Raw genomic sequence first — 16012 nt, forward strand, 5'->3', positions numbered from 1 at the left:
CTCTTCCCATTTATTCAATTAATGTCAGTATAGATTCATGGATATTTATTTTATACTTTGGGTTATAATCCAATATGACTTTATTTTGTTGCTCAAATTGTTCCTTCCAGCTTTGGCCTTTTGAGAGTTCTTTCAGTTGGCTCCTTTGCCCCGTTGACATACCTCCATCAAAGTGGGTGTTTTTTGTGTAAGTTTTTGAGGACCTCCTTACTTTCTGACACTATAAGATTTACTGCCCCAGTTCTGGAGTCAGCCATTTCTCCAAAGAGCCCTGTTTCCATTTTTTTTGCAGAGGGCTGTTAGAAACCAAGATCTGGGTGCTAGTTGTGCTTGTTGCTACTGGGATGTAGTTTCTTTTAGTCACAGTCAGCGGACAGAGTGAAGAAATGAGTATGTGTATATTAGCACACACATATAAATATGTGTCTATACACATGTCTATAAATATTCCTGTGTATAACCATCTGTGTCTGTAATAAGTTAAATGTGAATTCTTAACTGTCTTCAACCCTAATCATTACGTGGATCATTCTGGCATCCTCCCTTTACTGATCAGTCAATTTCCTCTATCAGTGAGAACCCTACCTCCCATACCATATGCCATCCATTTACTTAATTTTTCAGTTCCAGTGTGTATACACGTATAACAGCGTCAGAATTATTAACCCATACCCAAATGGAAGCAACTATATCAACTAGGAGTTTTGTTGTTGTTGTTGAGTCTTTAGAAATTCCTACATACATAATCATGACATCTGCAAACAAGAAGTTTTACATTTTCTTTCACAATCTGTATACCTTTTATTTTCCCTTGTTATGTTACTGCAGTAAGTAGCACTTCCAGTATGATACTGAATAGGAGTGGTGAGAGGATTATTCTTGTTCAAATACATGCCTTGTTCCTGAAAGTTACGATGTTTCTCGTCATTATAATGTTAACTGCAGGGAGTTTTTTTGTTTTTGTTTTGTTTTGTAGATGGTCTTTATCAAATTAAGGAAATTCCCCTCTATTCCTAGATTTATGAAAGTTTTTACAAATGCGTAGGTGTTAGATTTTTGTCAAATGATTTTTCTTCTTCCATTGTTATAATCATAAGATTTTTCTTTTTCAGTCTGTTGATGTGGTAGGTTACATTAATAGACTTTAGAACCAGCCCTGGCATACCTGAAGTAGATCCTCCTTGGTTGTGGTGTAGAATTCTTTTTATACAATATTGGATTTGATTACTAATATTTTTTGAAGATTTTTACATCAGTATTCGTAAGCGGTATTATTGTGTAGTTTTCTTGTATTGTCTTTATCTGATTTTGGCATTAGGATAATGCTGTCCTCATGGAATGAGTTAGGGAGTGTTTCTTCTGCTTCTGTTTTCTGGAAGAGATCATAGAGATATATTTTTTTTTTTTTCCCCTTTAAATGTTTGCTAGAATTCACCAATGAAACCATTTGGACTTGTTGCTTTCAGTTTGGAAAGGTTAATAACTATTGATTCAATTTTTAAAAATAGATATAGACCTCAGATTATCTGTTTCTCTTTGTGTGAATTTTGGTAGATTGTGTCTTTTCCAGAATTGGTGTGTTTCATCTCTGTTGTCAAATTTGTGGGCATCGATTTTTTTCATAATATGCCTTTACTATTCTTTTAATTCGTTTACTATTCAGTATGATGTCCCCTCTTTCATTTTTTTTTTATATTGATAATTTGTCTTCTCTCTTTTTCTTGCTTAGTCTAACTAAAGTTTTATCAGTTTATATTTTCAAAAGACCAGTTCTTGTTTTCATTATTTTTCTCTATTTTCCTTTTTTCAATTTTATTGATTTCTGCTCTAATTCTTATTACTGTTCTGCTTGTTCTAGGTGTCATTATTCTTTTCTTTTTGATGCTCAGATGTCCCAGGTTTGGCCAGTGGGAACTTCCTGAGGTGACTGCTCTATCGTTTTTTGTCTGATCTGGTTGGTCATTGAGTGTGTTTCCTTGCTTTCTGGCAGAATAAAATGTCTGCATTTCAACTTACCCTTCCTCAACCTGGAACACTCCATTAATTTAGGAAATTGGTTTCAGTCTTAATTTTACATAATTGTTCATTTCTTTCATTCAAACTTTGAACAGATTTGCAACACAGGATCAGCCTTTTTGCTTTTCTTTGGTAGTCTACAGAGCAACCGAGGCTTCCTGTTCATGCTAGTATTGAATGGATACCTCCTTATTTCAAAAACAGAACATTTTCCTGTTCAGCTTACATAGGCATAAAGACACTTTAAATTATACATATCCAAACTTTTATGAAGTCCCTGAAAGTGATTTGTACTTTAGCAGTTTGGACTCCTGCTATGTTAGGAGATAATTGACCACCACGCTACTGCACCTTTTTTAAGAAACTAGAAAATTGAGTATATACAGTATTCTGAATTATCTGATTTGGCTTTTCTGCATCTCTACAATTATTTTATTGTTTATTTTCAACCTGTTTGAACTTTAACTTCAGGGTTTTTATGTTCTTTTTCTTTAACAAATATTTACTATGCACCAGCAACATTTTACAAATATTAACACATTTAATCCTTTTAACAACCTTGTACGTAGATATTATTTATTCTCCTACCCTCTCTTCCATTTTGTAGATGGAAACTGAGGCAGATAAAGTTAAGTAAATTTTCCAGGGTGGTGGGGCCAGAATCTGAATCCAGATAGTCTGCTTCCGAGTCTGAGTTTTAACCACTGTTTTGTGCTGCCTTTCCTCTGCTGGTTAAGTGGAAGATTTGTGTGGAATTCTGAATCCTGTTCTCCCCTTCTTTGTATGTTAATTATGGTGTGATGGGCACCACTTCTAGTACCGTAATGCCTTGATATGGCCTTGCAGACACCAGTTATTTAATAATAGAATTTTGAGATTCCTAATTGGAAGAATTCAGAGCTTGTACTTCATTCCTTTGAGTTACTGGCCCTTTGTTGCAATTCTTTTTGGCCAAGAGACATACATTTTCATGAATAGTGATTAGCTCCAAAAAGATTGAGGTCTCCTTTAAAAGAAGTTTATTAAATCCATTTAGAGTATGAATTTTAAAATAGTATATTCTGTGATAACATGAAAGGAAAGTGAAAACACTTCATAAGGTAGAGAGAACTAAATATTTATAACAAGTATATTTGTGTACATAGTTCCTGCTGGGATCATTATTTTATGAGAACGTATATTACTGGAAGTCCTAGATTCTTGGATCGCAACTCTATATTCCAGTTCTTTGATATGTTAACATGGGGTCCACTGCCTCCTATTTCCTGGTGTAATTTTCTCCTTGTTCTCTGCCTCCTTGTAGTTACTAAGACCTGCTGGTTTCCTAAGGTCAGGGCACATTCCTTTTGAAAGAATATTATCCAGTGCTAATGAAAGGAAGAAAGTAGCAGGAAGCACTTTTTCATTTATGTTTTTAAAATTAAATGCAAATACATATACATGGAATGTTGGGGAAAAATAAAATAAAGATAAAAAGACCAAAACTACCCATAATCTTGCTAATAATATTTTGCTGTATTACTTTCCACATATTTTATGCATGTGTGAGAGAGATTATGTATTGTTATATACACATGCTCACATATACATTTAGATGTTTATAAGGGATCCCAAAGTAGTATTAGTATACATGAATTGGGGACCACTTTAGTGATAACTGCTTTAATTTGATTGGGGATAAAACCCAAAAAAAATAGATTTTGTTTAAAAAAAATCTGTCGCTTAACAGAGCAAGAGTTTTTATAAGATAAGATTTGCAACACGTCTTTGTACCTTAGTCTACTAAGGTTTGTTACCATCTCTTAACTTTCTTCTAACAGTGGAAAATACAGGAAGGGGTTTTAAGGGTTCCATGAAGTCAAAACCGTTTTCATAGTAATTTGTTATTTGCCTTTTTCATGCTTGTTCTCAAGAGTTTTCCAGAGACCACGTGACCTGACCTGTGATGTGGCAGCAGAGTGAATGCAGAAACACATAAGAGAATCCAGCTGTCTGAAATTAAGCCAGACAGGAAAGGGATTTGTGAAACAGAGGTACTCTTCTCACTGGAATAAAAAAAAAAAAAATAGTTATTTTCCATCAAAATGCTAGTAATATTAACGTGTAATAGGTTTGTTATTGTTTTTTAATTAAGTTTAAACATTTTTAAATGCTTCGTTTTAATGTCTAATATAGTAAATAATGATATAATCCACATAAACAAAAGTCCTTTGGGATCTCCAATAACTTTGAAGAGCACAAGGGGTCCTGAGACCAAGAAGTTTAAGAGCTGCTACATTATATAATATCAAAAAAATCATTTGTTGATTTTACTACCTATCTTATCAGAAAAATCTTGGGAAGCTTCAAGGCTTACAGCAGCAGGTACAAATTTTCCAAATTTTTAATTTTCACTCGATAGTTTGAATTTTATTGTTGGAAGTAAATACTATCATTTGTTTTCCCTGAAGTAATAGGTTCATTTTGTTCATTTTCAAGAAAATGTCTTCCAGTTACCTTAGTCCAAATAATAGTTTGTCAGTCATTCTTTTAAGTAAAAATGGTATTCCATGAAAAAGTGGCTCACAACTCATATAGTGACACAGGTGCTTTTCCTTCAAGCAACCGTTATTTTTCAGGATACAGCAGAAGTACTTATGTGTACTTGCCATGTCATCATACAGATAATTTGGATATTCCTCTTTAATAGTACATCAAAATACAACAATTTCACTGCATTGTGAAATCCGAAATTATATGAATACATGTTTTCATACTCTATGATATTAATATTTAAATCCATTGGTCTATTTTGCATTTAAATGATCTTTTGCCCATGCATCATTCATTTGAAAAACACTGCTCTACAGATCTCCTAAATGTTGTTATATTTCATTGCCATAGTGTGCTATGAGGGCTTACAGGGCAATCACCAAAACCCCATCTGTCTCAGGTATTCAGGTGTCAAAATGTATACAATTAACAATTTTGAGGAAAAAAATTGTTGACTGAAGCCAGACTGATCATTAAAAAAAGAGACAAGCCACAAATTATATCTGCAATGAAAGAGGGACATCACAACATATCTTGCCGACTAAGGGATTATAAAGAAGTATACGCTAATGATTAAACAACTTAGATGAAATGGACAAATTCTTTTTAAAGATACGCATTATCGAGACTGATAAAATGAGAAAGGTGTGTATTTATTAGAAATTGAATTTATAACGGGACACTTTCCTGCATGCACTGTGGTTCACAAGAGAACACTCATTCGATGGGACCACTAATCCTAAAGCAATGATTCTTAAACTTTTTAGTCTTGGAATAGCTTTACATTCTTAAAATTTGTTGAGGATCTCAAATAGGTTTTTCTTTTGTGGGCTATGCCTATCAAAATTTACCTTACTAGAAATTAAAATTATGAACTTTAAAATATATCAGCTTATTTGCAAAACAATAGGAAGTTAACATAAATAACTTTTTAATGAAAGTAACTTTTCTGAAAAAAAAATAATGTAATCTATGAATCACAGGTCTCTTAGCATCTGGAAAACTATGCATTTGTGAGAGGATGAGAGTGAAAAAGGCAAATAACAGGTATTTTTGTATTGACATTTTGTCTTTGAGCACCTTACAGCTGTAGTTTCCTTGTCTCTGACATGCATAGTTTCAGAAGAGAAGTCTGTGGTAATTTTTATTCTTGTTTCTGAATGAGTTCTGGGAATTGTTCATCTTTTGCTCAGACTTGAGGAGTTTTGCCTTATGCTATGTAAATTAGTATTCAGCCAAAGACCTGAGAGGACCCCTGCACTGATTCCTGGAGCTCGGTCCCCTCTGACTAGCTCTCCTCTCTCTACTCTCCCCTCCAGACTCCAGTTACCTTCATCTTCCTGATCTGGCTCCTCATCCCAGTGAAGCTGCTATGCTCTGTTTGGTGTGGCCCTTTCAGCACAGTGGTCTGGAAATGGCCCCCAGTCAGAATGGCAGGGCAGTCATAGGGTTAACTAATTTGCTTCCCTCTTTTAGGGGTTGAAGACCTAATCTCTTGTCCAGTATTTGATAACAGTATCATATTTTCTCTACTTTCTAGTTACTGAAAGAGGATAAATCTGATCCCAATACTCCACCATGCCAGAAGCAGAAGTCAACTTTATTAATTATTATTTTTAGAGTTGCTTCAAGAACTAATGTTTTAAAAGAACTGAACACAGTTTAAGTGGGTAATACTGGACAATGTAATGTTTTTCTTTAGGAAAATCTAAATTGCTGTGGATCAGGGTTAAAATATTAGTAGCCTCAGTAACTAAATATAAAAAGGAAGGCAAGATAGGTCAGGTGACTTCTAGGACACTCATACTGGAAGTAATAGATTTCATGTTTCATTTGTTCAGTTTGCAAGTATTATTGGGTGCTTCCTATGTGCCAGGCATTGTGCTTAAGCATTCAATATACAGAATGAATAAAACAAGAATTCCCTGCCTTCTTGGAGTGGATAGTCTAGTGAAGAGAATCAAACACAAAAGTAAGTGAACAGTGAGAACTCTGATAAAGTACAGTGGAGAAGAACATGGTGTCATGGAAATGTATAAGGGCACCCAGTTTAGATTGCAGTGTTGGGAACTGAGCTGAAACTTGAGATTTGAAGGATGAGCAGGAGCTTATAGTAGTCAGGAGAGGAAGTAGGTTGAATAAAACATGCGCAGAGCAGTCTAGGTCGAGGGAAGGCTTATGCAGAAGCTATCAGGAGGGGTCTTGCACATGCCAAAGGCCTGATGGAAGGCTAATGTGGTTGGGAGCAGAGTACCGTTTGTTGAGGCAAGGAACACCGGAAGAGGACCAGGTTATGTTTCGGGAGATGCTGAGTTGGAAGTGCCTTTGGAACATCCAAATAGGAATATCACATAGGCACACGGGTTTGAAATCAGGATGAGATTGGAATTGAAAGTACATTTGCATCTATTTTATTGAGGTGGTGATTGCTGTGTGTGGGGGTGAAATTAACCAGAGGAAAGGAATATAACCAAAGGAATATAGAAAGAGAAGTTCCCCCTTTTAATGTCCAGGTAGAGAGGATGGTGACTCATTAAAGAAGCCAAAGAAGAACTGATTTCAGCAAACCAGGACAGCGAATTATTAAAGAATTATTAAAGAAGCTACAGAGTAATAGTTTCCTGTGGCTGCTGGAACAACAGAAACGTATATATTCTCTCATAGTTGCAGAGATGAGAAGTGTGAAATCAGTAGGTGTTGGCAGTGCTGTGTTCCCTGCAGAGCTGCCTCCAGCTTTGGGTGGTTGCCAGCATTCCTTGACTTGGGGCCACACCTCTCCAGTCACTGCCTCTGGTCACATTGCCTCCTCCTTTTCTGTGTTTCATCTCCCTCTGCCTTATAAGGCCATTTGTGATGGCATTTAGGGTACACCTGGATAATCCTTGATAATCTCATCTCAAGAGCATTAATTTAATCATATCTGCTAAGGCTTTGCTCTGTTTTTACCTACGCAACACTTCTAACACTGAATTTATGGGTGTTTCCCTCAGACTAACCAATTCTCCAACTCTCCAGACACCCATTGGGTGTCCTACAGTTTAATTGTGATACTAACTACCAGAGTTAGTATACACACCACAGGTTAAAGGTTCAGTCCCACTTCAGATGCCAGTTGCAAGTCTGGCATCTGGTATTTCTTACCAAATGACTGCAAAGTCGAAGTGGGGGTGGTTCCCCGTAACCTGTTCCCTCAGGTTTCATAATTTGCTAGAAACTGCTGACAGAACTCAGAAAAGCACCTTACGTAGTATTACTGGTTTATTGTAAAGTAATTACTGGTTTATTGTAAAAAAAATCAGACCAGTCAGATGGAAGAGACGCACAGGACAGGCGTGGGGAGGAGGAGTGTGTGCAGCTTCCGGGGCCTCTATGAGCACCCTCCCCTCCCAGCCCCTTGCTGTGGTCACCAACCTGGATGCTCTCCGAACCCCATCGTTTCAGGGTTTTTATGGAGGTGCCATTATGTAGGTATTTTTTATTCAATCACTGGACATTGATGATTAACTCAATCTCCAGCCACTCTCCCCTCACTGGAGGTCTCCAGTAGGGTTGGAAGCTCCAACCCTCCAATTTTGCCTTGGTTCTGCTAGCAACTAGCATCCATCTTGAAGCCACCGATGAGCCCCAGCCACCAGTCATCTCATTAGCATACAAAAGACACTCTTGTACCACTCCAGAGATTCCAAGCATTTTAGGAACTATATTTGGGAACCAGGGATTAAACCAAATATATACTTCTGTGTCACATTCAACATATCACATCAGCCCCAAGGATTAGGGGCTCATATCTTTGGGAGAGCATATTTCAACCTACCACACGAGAGAAGAGAGTGTTTCAAGGATTTAATTGATCAACTATGTCCAGTACTTCTGCAAGATCAAGTGAAATGTGAATTGTACAGCATAGAGAATAGAGTCAGTAATAATGTCATACATAGGTATGCTGCCAGGTGGGTACTAGTCAGGGGGATCACTTCATGAGTTATATAAATATCTAACCACTATGCTGTACACCTGAAACTAATATAATATTGAATGTCAACTGTAATTGAAAAATAAAAGTTAAGTTAAATGTGGACTGCAAAATATCTCTTTGGCAGTCTTAGACAGAGACCTGTTTGATGGCAGCAGAGGCCAGGTTAGGGGGTGTTAATTAAGAGTGTATATAAGGTGTTTGGGTTGCTAGAAGTTACAAGACTTCTTGTTTGATAGCCTCTCGTGTGAGGCGAAAGAAATTATAGGGATTAGAGGTTTGAAGAGAATGAAGAAATAAAGGTAGGGAGTGGAAAGTAAAGAGCGTTATTGTGCTTTCACTGAGGTTGATCATGAAATGATAGTTGTATTTATCTGTCCTATTGGGTTACTTTTTCTGTTTGCACTTGGGCGTAAGTATGGAGAAAGCAAATAGCTGGGTTGAGCTAGGCTTGGGATTTTGCAAGACAGGAATCTAAGGAGGTTAGGGTATTCATAAAAGTATTTTCAACAGAATGGAGCATGGAATTTAGGTTGCCTAAGAAAATAAGTGAATATAGTAAAAGGAAGACAGATGGGGAGAAGGTAGAAAGTTATGGTGCTAGAAGACCATCTGAGGTTGAAGAATGTGCAGGTGGTTTCTAAGTAAGCTACCAGAGATTGTAGTAAGAGGGGTATACCTGAAACACATTTTCTGCGGTGGGTCAGTTTCGAATGATGACTAGATCCCCAGGTCGTAACCACAAGAATTAGTGGCTAGGGGTTCGGTGGAGAAATTGATTGTTGTCGATGAGGATGTCAAGGAACTGAAAAACCATTGTTTTGGAGAGTTTGGTCTCAAGGATGTTGTTCTCACCCAGATGCTAGCAGGGCTTAGGTGAAGGGGAGGACTTCAGGTAGGTGTGACTATTCTCAGAAAATGAGGAGGGTGATTGGGACGTTAGTGGATCATAGCAGCAAGGAGGGAAACTGGGTGTTATAGCTGAGTAACATGGGCTTTAAAGGAGCAAGTTGTGTGTGTATGTCTTACAGGCATTTGGGAAGGATGATAGCGCTGGGCAGTGGGCAAGATACCTGCACCACCATTGGAGAGAGCAACGTGTGAAGGGGTGTTTTGAGAGAAGACAAGGTTTAATTTCAGAATAAAGAAGCTAAGCAAATGCTTAAAAAAAAGGATTGAAAATGTAGAGGAATTTGGAGCTGCATTTCTGGTGGCTCTACAGAAAGGTTTCGGAGGATGAGGAGGGGAGGCCTTGGTCCCATTCAGAGGTGTAGAAGTCCACCGGGATGACAGTCATGGCATTTGGTTGGGCAGTAAATTTTTTTTTTTTTTTTTTTAATGAAATGAGGAATGAGAGTCATGATGTATTATTTTGCCTCATTCTTTTCTTTGAGATGGTGGCTGCTAGGCCCAGTTCCCAAAATAACTAACTTGACCTGAAGTAAAAGCTTCAGTTGATTGCAGTCTTAATTTGCCTCACAAGGCAAGTACTGCAGCTTTTATAGCTTTTCCTTACCACTGTTTGCAACAGAAGGCAGTAGGGAGATGGAAGTGAAAGAGGCAGAGTAACAATGGTGATGCCATACATAAAAGTCTATTGGAAAATGTGCTATAAATTTATCAGTTACAAACCTGGATTATTGGATATGTGGGTTTGTAATATTTGAATTCTAGGTGGATTGCCCACTGAACATAGCACATTTCTGGTGTACCCCCAATCTCTCCAGTTACCCAGGATAAATTTAAGGAATACAAATTAAAAGAGTTGGTAAAATAGAACAATATCAGAATAAACAAAAGGTCACATGATGATTATTATAGGTAAAATATGGTCCAGCTTAAGCTTAGAAAGTTTAGGGTAACAGATTTGCTTCACTATATACATTTGTAAAACTGCACAGATTTTGTGAGCTAGTTTTGAGTTTTGAGTTTACATGTTCTGGTACTATTTATAACTCCCTGTTGTCTTTATTCCTAAAGAGCTACTCCCCATTTTAAATTGCTGCCAAATTGGCCATCTGCTTTTGGTTTCCCACTAGTTAATTAGTTTTTCATCATGTATTTAACCAAAGCAGTTCTTCTATTCATTCCTGGAATATCTTGTTGGTAGCCATTGTTAGCATACACTTCTAACTGGCAGACTATTCGGTAACTAGGATCTTATTGTTGATGTGTTCTCTAGCCTCACAGTGCTGCGAGATTAATCTTCGTGATTAATTCAAATTCAAAATGTATTTATTAACTGTCTTCTGTACCCAAGGTGCAGTGTGCTAAATACTTCGAGAAACTTTTTTAAAAAGTAAAAACTTTTCTGCCTTCCAAATGCCTATAGTCCCATGGAGAGAGAGCATGTATGTAAATATGCCAAAATCATGTAGTTATAATTGCTGACACAAGTTAAAATGCTGTACGAGTTCAGGAATTTTAGGCAAGATTGTGATATGATTCTTCATGTCTCTCATTCTGTTTTCTACTCTGACCACTAAAATCCAGATAGGGTCAAAAAATAAGATCTGGGTAACTTTTGATAAAAGAAAATCATCTAAAATAAAATGATGGAGAAAGGTTAAAAGTTAAAAACAATTTCATGAACGCTTAAAAAAAAGTTATGAAATTGTAAAGGAAATCAATAATAATAATAATATAATATCAGGTGTGGTAGAATTCAAGGCATAAAATAGTAAACAAAACAGAAAGCATCTTTTTTTTAATTGATGGATTGTAGTAGGAGACTTTAACACTTATCTCTGAGAGTAAAATATGCAGAGAATAAACAGTAGGAAATATTAGAGTTTTAGATAAATTTATGAAGAACTCCCAGTTTCATGGCATGATCCAGTATTTCTGTGAATTCCCCAATTTATTTCCTTATGATCGAGTCTCTTAACTATTGGATGCTTCCTCAGTTTGGCTTATGAGTCAGCCAGTATGCAAGCCTTTGGGTTCTTTATTATTTTCTGCTAGAAAGCCAATCCTAAATATTTTGTGAAATAAGTAAGATGACCCAGTATTTCTTGAGTTAAGGGGAAGCCACATGAGTGAAATGAATTAGGAACATTTCTTTGAGTTTAAGATCAGATTTTTTTTTAACACACACAGACACACACACACACACACACACACACACACACACCCTATACCAAGCCTAACCCTGAAGAAAATATAAAGGTAAATTTAAAAGTGACGGCAATATTAGACTATTGCTTCCAGAAAAATGGAATAGATGTACTTTTCCCTGTTCTCCCATGTAAATACAGCAAAAAAGCCTTTTCCATGTATAAAACAAATACAAGAGTTTGAAAAGTGGAGAGAAGAGGGTAGATCGGCTTAGGACCTCAGGACCCAAATAATACGACGGCAAAATTCCTGAATTTTCTTATTGCCTCCTATATTTTAGAATGGGTGTGTAGAGGCTGGCAACCCAGAAATGTTGGGCGCAGACAAATAAAAGCCCCAGGAAAAGTCTGTCTTCTCTAGCCGAGGACTGGGGAAGGGATAACTTCATGTGACAGAAAGCTTTTAAACAGTAACCACGCAACCCCAGCCAAATACACAGAAGAAAATCACCCTGATTAGCAAAAGTCAAGTGGGATTCTAGACTTCATCCTCCTTAGGTATAGCAAGGGAACGCCTCCCCCCAGGGTGTCAGTGGAGGAGGCATGGGGAGAGGAACCACGCACTCCTCCTAGCAAGGGCGTGTTAGTGAGGATCCTGAACTCTAACCTTCACCAAGTCCCAAGAAAGAGTCCGTTCTTCCCTCCCCCTCACCTGTGGTCAGCAGAAACCTAGTGAGGAGCCTGCATTTTCACCCCGCCAGACAGTAATGCGCTGTGTCCTTCCTCACCAGAGCAATGTCAGAGGAAGCTTGCTAGAGTAAAATATTTAAATAAGATCCAGAGTCTCATAACATAATACCTCAAGTCTCCACGTTTCAACTGAAAATATCTTCTGTCAAGAACCAGAAATATGCCAGCTCAAATTGAAAAAGACAATTAATACATGCCACCACCAAGATAACACAGAGGTCAGAATAAACTGACAAAGATTTTAAAATAGCCGTCAAAAAATGTTTCAACAAACACACTTAAAACCAATGAAAAAATAGAAATTCTCAACAGAGTCTCAGCAACTTTGATGAAATGAAAAAAGTTGTTTAGAAAGCACAAGCTGCCACAACTCATACAAAATGTTACAGATAATTTGAATAGCCTTATAACTGTTAAAAACATTAAATTTGTAATTTTAAAATGAAAACCAGAATTGAGTGGTCTCACTGGACCTGTGCCAAATGCTTTAAGAATTCACACTATTTCTACACAATCTCTTCCAGGAAATACAAGATGAAGGAACCCTTCCTTATTCGTTTTATGAAACTAGTACTAACCTTGCTACCAAGACCAGGCAAAGACAATAGCAAAAAAGAATACAGACCAATATCCTTCATAAGCATAGAAGAGAAAATTTCTTAACAAAATATAGGTAAATATAATTCAGCAATATGTACAAAATAATACACTATGACCAAGTGGACTTCATTCCAAGAATGCAAGGTTGGCTTCATATTTGAAAATAAGTCAGTATAATGACCCGTATTAATAAGATATCGAAGAAAAATCACACAATTATATCAATTGTTACAGAAAAAGCGTTTGACCAAATTTAATATCATTCATGACTAAAATCTCAGAAAACTAGGAATAGAGGGGCACTACCTCAATTTGATAAAAAAGAAGTACAGAAAACATGCAGTTAATGTCATACTTGAATGAATGCTTTCCTGCCTCTAGGTTGGGAACAAGGCGGCAAGGATATTCATTCTCATTGCTCTTATAATACTGAGAGTTCCAGCCAGCACAATAAGATATAGGGGTGGGGAGCGGGAAGGCATACTGATTGGAAAGGGAAAAATGAGACCGTTCCTGATTCCTATGACGTGATCTTATGTGTAGAAAATGCCAAATAATATGTTAAAAAAAAAAATAAAATAAAGCCTGTAGAGCTAATAAGTGAGTTCAGCAAGACCAACATGCAAAAATTAATTTATATACTCTAGCACTGAACATGTGGAAATGGAAACTGAAAATACAGTACCATTTGCAGTGACTCAAAAAAATGAAAGCATGTGTAGGACTTGCATACAAAAATTGTAAAATGCTGATGAAATAAATTTAAGACCTAAATAAATGAAGACACATACTTTGTTCATAGGTTGGAAGACTCAACATAGTATAGAAGTCTGTTTTCCCTAATTGGATATACAAGTTAAACAAAATCTCAGCAAAATATTTGTGTAGGTATAGAGAAAATTATCCTAAAACTTACATGGAAAGACAAAGGAATTGGAGTAGCTAAAACAATTTTGGGGGAAAAAAGAAGAAAGTGGGAAGAATCACTTGATTTCGGGACTTTATTATATAGCTAGAATAATGAAGATAATGTGGTATTAGCATACAGATAGACCTATATTGACATACAGATAGACCTATGTCAACGGAACACACTAGAAACCCAGAAATAAAGGCCAATTGATTTTTGACAGATGCAAAAGAGATTGGAGGAAGGATAGTCTTTACCACAAATGGTGTTGGCACATTTGGATAGCTATAGGAAACCAGATGAACTTGAACCTGAACTTCACACCTTATATAAAAATTAACTCAAAATTGATCATAAATTTAAATGTAAAAACCTAGGCCACAAAACTTTTAAAAGAAAACGGGAAAATCTCTGGGACCTACGGGTTGGTGAAGAGTTCTTGGACATGACCCCAAAAGCACAATTCATATAAGAAAAAAATATTAATAAACTGTCCTTCACAAAAATTAAAAACATTTGCTCTGTGAAAGACCCTGTTAAAAGGGTGATAAGACAAGCTATGTTTTGGCAGAAGATACTAGCAAACCACATGTCTGACAAAGGATTCATAATTAAAATATATAAAGAACTGTTAAAACTCAACATTAAAAAGCAGTGCAGTTAGAAAATGGGCAAAAGACATGAAGAAACATTTTACTGAAGATGTATGGATGGCAAATATGCACATGAAAACATATTCAACACCACTAGCCGTAAAGGAAATGCCAGTTAAGATTATGGTGAGAGATTTCCACACACCAATTAGAACCATTAAAATAAACATGTGACAATACCAAATGCTAGAAAGATGCAGAGAAACTGGTCTCATACACTGCTGGTAGGAATGTAAAATAGTACAGCCACTCTGGAAAACAGTCAGGCAGGTTTTTAAAAAGCTAAACACACTCTTACCATATGACCCAGCAATCACACTCCTGGGCATTTATCCCAGAGAAAGGAAAACTGTCCACACAGAAACGTGTACATGATTTTTCATCACAGCTTTATTTGTAACAGCCAAAAACTACTAACTAAAATGTCCTACAGTGGATGGGTGATTAAATTCATCTGTGGTGTATCCATACTGTGAAATACTACTCAGCAATAAAAAAGGAGTGTGATATGTGCAACCAGTTGGATAGATTTTAAAGGCATTTATGCTGAGTGGAGAAAGGCACTCTCAAAAAGTAACTGTATGATTCCATTTGTATAATATTCTGGAAATGGCAAAATTATAAAAATGGAGATAACAGGTTAATTGTTGGCAGAGATGAAGGTGGGGCCGTGGCGAGGGAGGTGGATGTGACTGTAAAGGGCAGTCCTTGTGCTGATGGGCTATTCTGTATCCTGATTGTGACGTAGGACGCTCACAGATCTGCACGTGGTAAAGTCATCCAGAACTATCCACACACTTTGTACCAGGGTCAGTTTTCTAGGTTTGATTTTATATTGTAGTACAGTAAGATGTAACCTTTGGGGAAACTGGGTGCAGGGGACATGGGACCTCTTTGTACTACCTTTGTACTACCCATAAATCTATTATTATTTCACAATAAAATATTAAAAGGAAACCCTAGCTAAAGTATCAAGTAAAAAAATTCTCAGAGGAAACAAACTAAGTGAAGGCACAGAATTTCTGAGAAGTTAAGTGTGTGACACATAAACTGGCTTTCATTCAGAGGACATTTGCGAGACCTTGTAAACTTGAGTTTCCTTTCGTCAGCCTCAAGAAGCATTGAGGAACTTGAGGAAATAATAAGTTTTTTTTGAGGTGATGAGTCTAATAAGTCATCCTCTTCCCCTGAAAGGTATGAGCCTCAGAGGCCTGAATGGGAAACCTGCACAAACCCCACCATCCTTCAAGACTGAAAGGGAAATTGATTTTCTCTGTACTTCTCGGTTTTTAATACACATCAGAATAACCAGGAGGGCTCTTTCAAACACAGATTGCAGGTGACATCCCCAGAGTTTATGATTCAGTAGTTATGGTATAAGGCCTGAGAATTTACATTTCTAACAAGTTCCTACTAATGCTCATTTTGCTGGTTGGGGACCAGACTTTTGAGAACCATTAATCTAGATATGTGGGGGCAGGATCATTGCTGAGAATTTTGAGCAGCCAGCTGATGCTCATGT

At 36.9% G+C, this 16012-nt stretch overlaps 1 protein-coding gene across 6 annotated transcripts in view; it reads left to right on the forward strand.

Annotated features, from left to right (window-relative positions):
• The window catches only part of MAPK8 (mitogen-activated protein kinase 8), a 104582-nt gene that overhangs the window by 19207 nt on the left and 69363 nt on the right, over positions 1-16012 (forward strand). Inside the window, exons 1-2 of one of the 6 annotated variants that reach the window (XM_019730137.2) lie at positions 1864-1923; positions 3930-4049. The exons of 4 other annotated variants lie outside the window; for them this stretch is intronic. The gene's annotated coding sequence lies outside the window, so the exon portion shown is untranslated. Of the gene's footprint in view, positions 1-1863; positions 1924-3929; positions 4050-16012 lie in introns of those variants that run through there. One more of the 6 variants, XM_074337238.2, reaches the window with a different exon arrangement.

Source organism: Rhinolophus sinicus, chromosome 15, assembly GCF_057876585.1.
Source record: "Rhinolophus sinicus isolate RSI-liver-muscle chromosome 15, RSI-T2T, whole genome shotgun sequence".
NCBI lineage: Eukaryota > Metazoa > Chordata > Mammalia > Chiroptera > Rhinolophidae > Rhinolophus > Rhinolophus sinicus.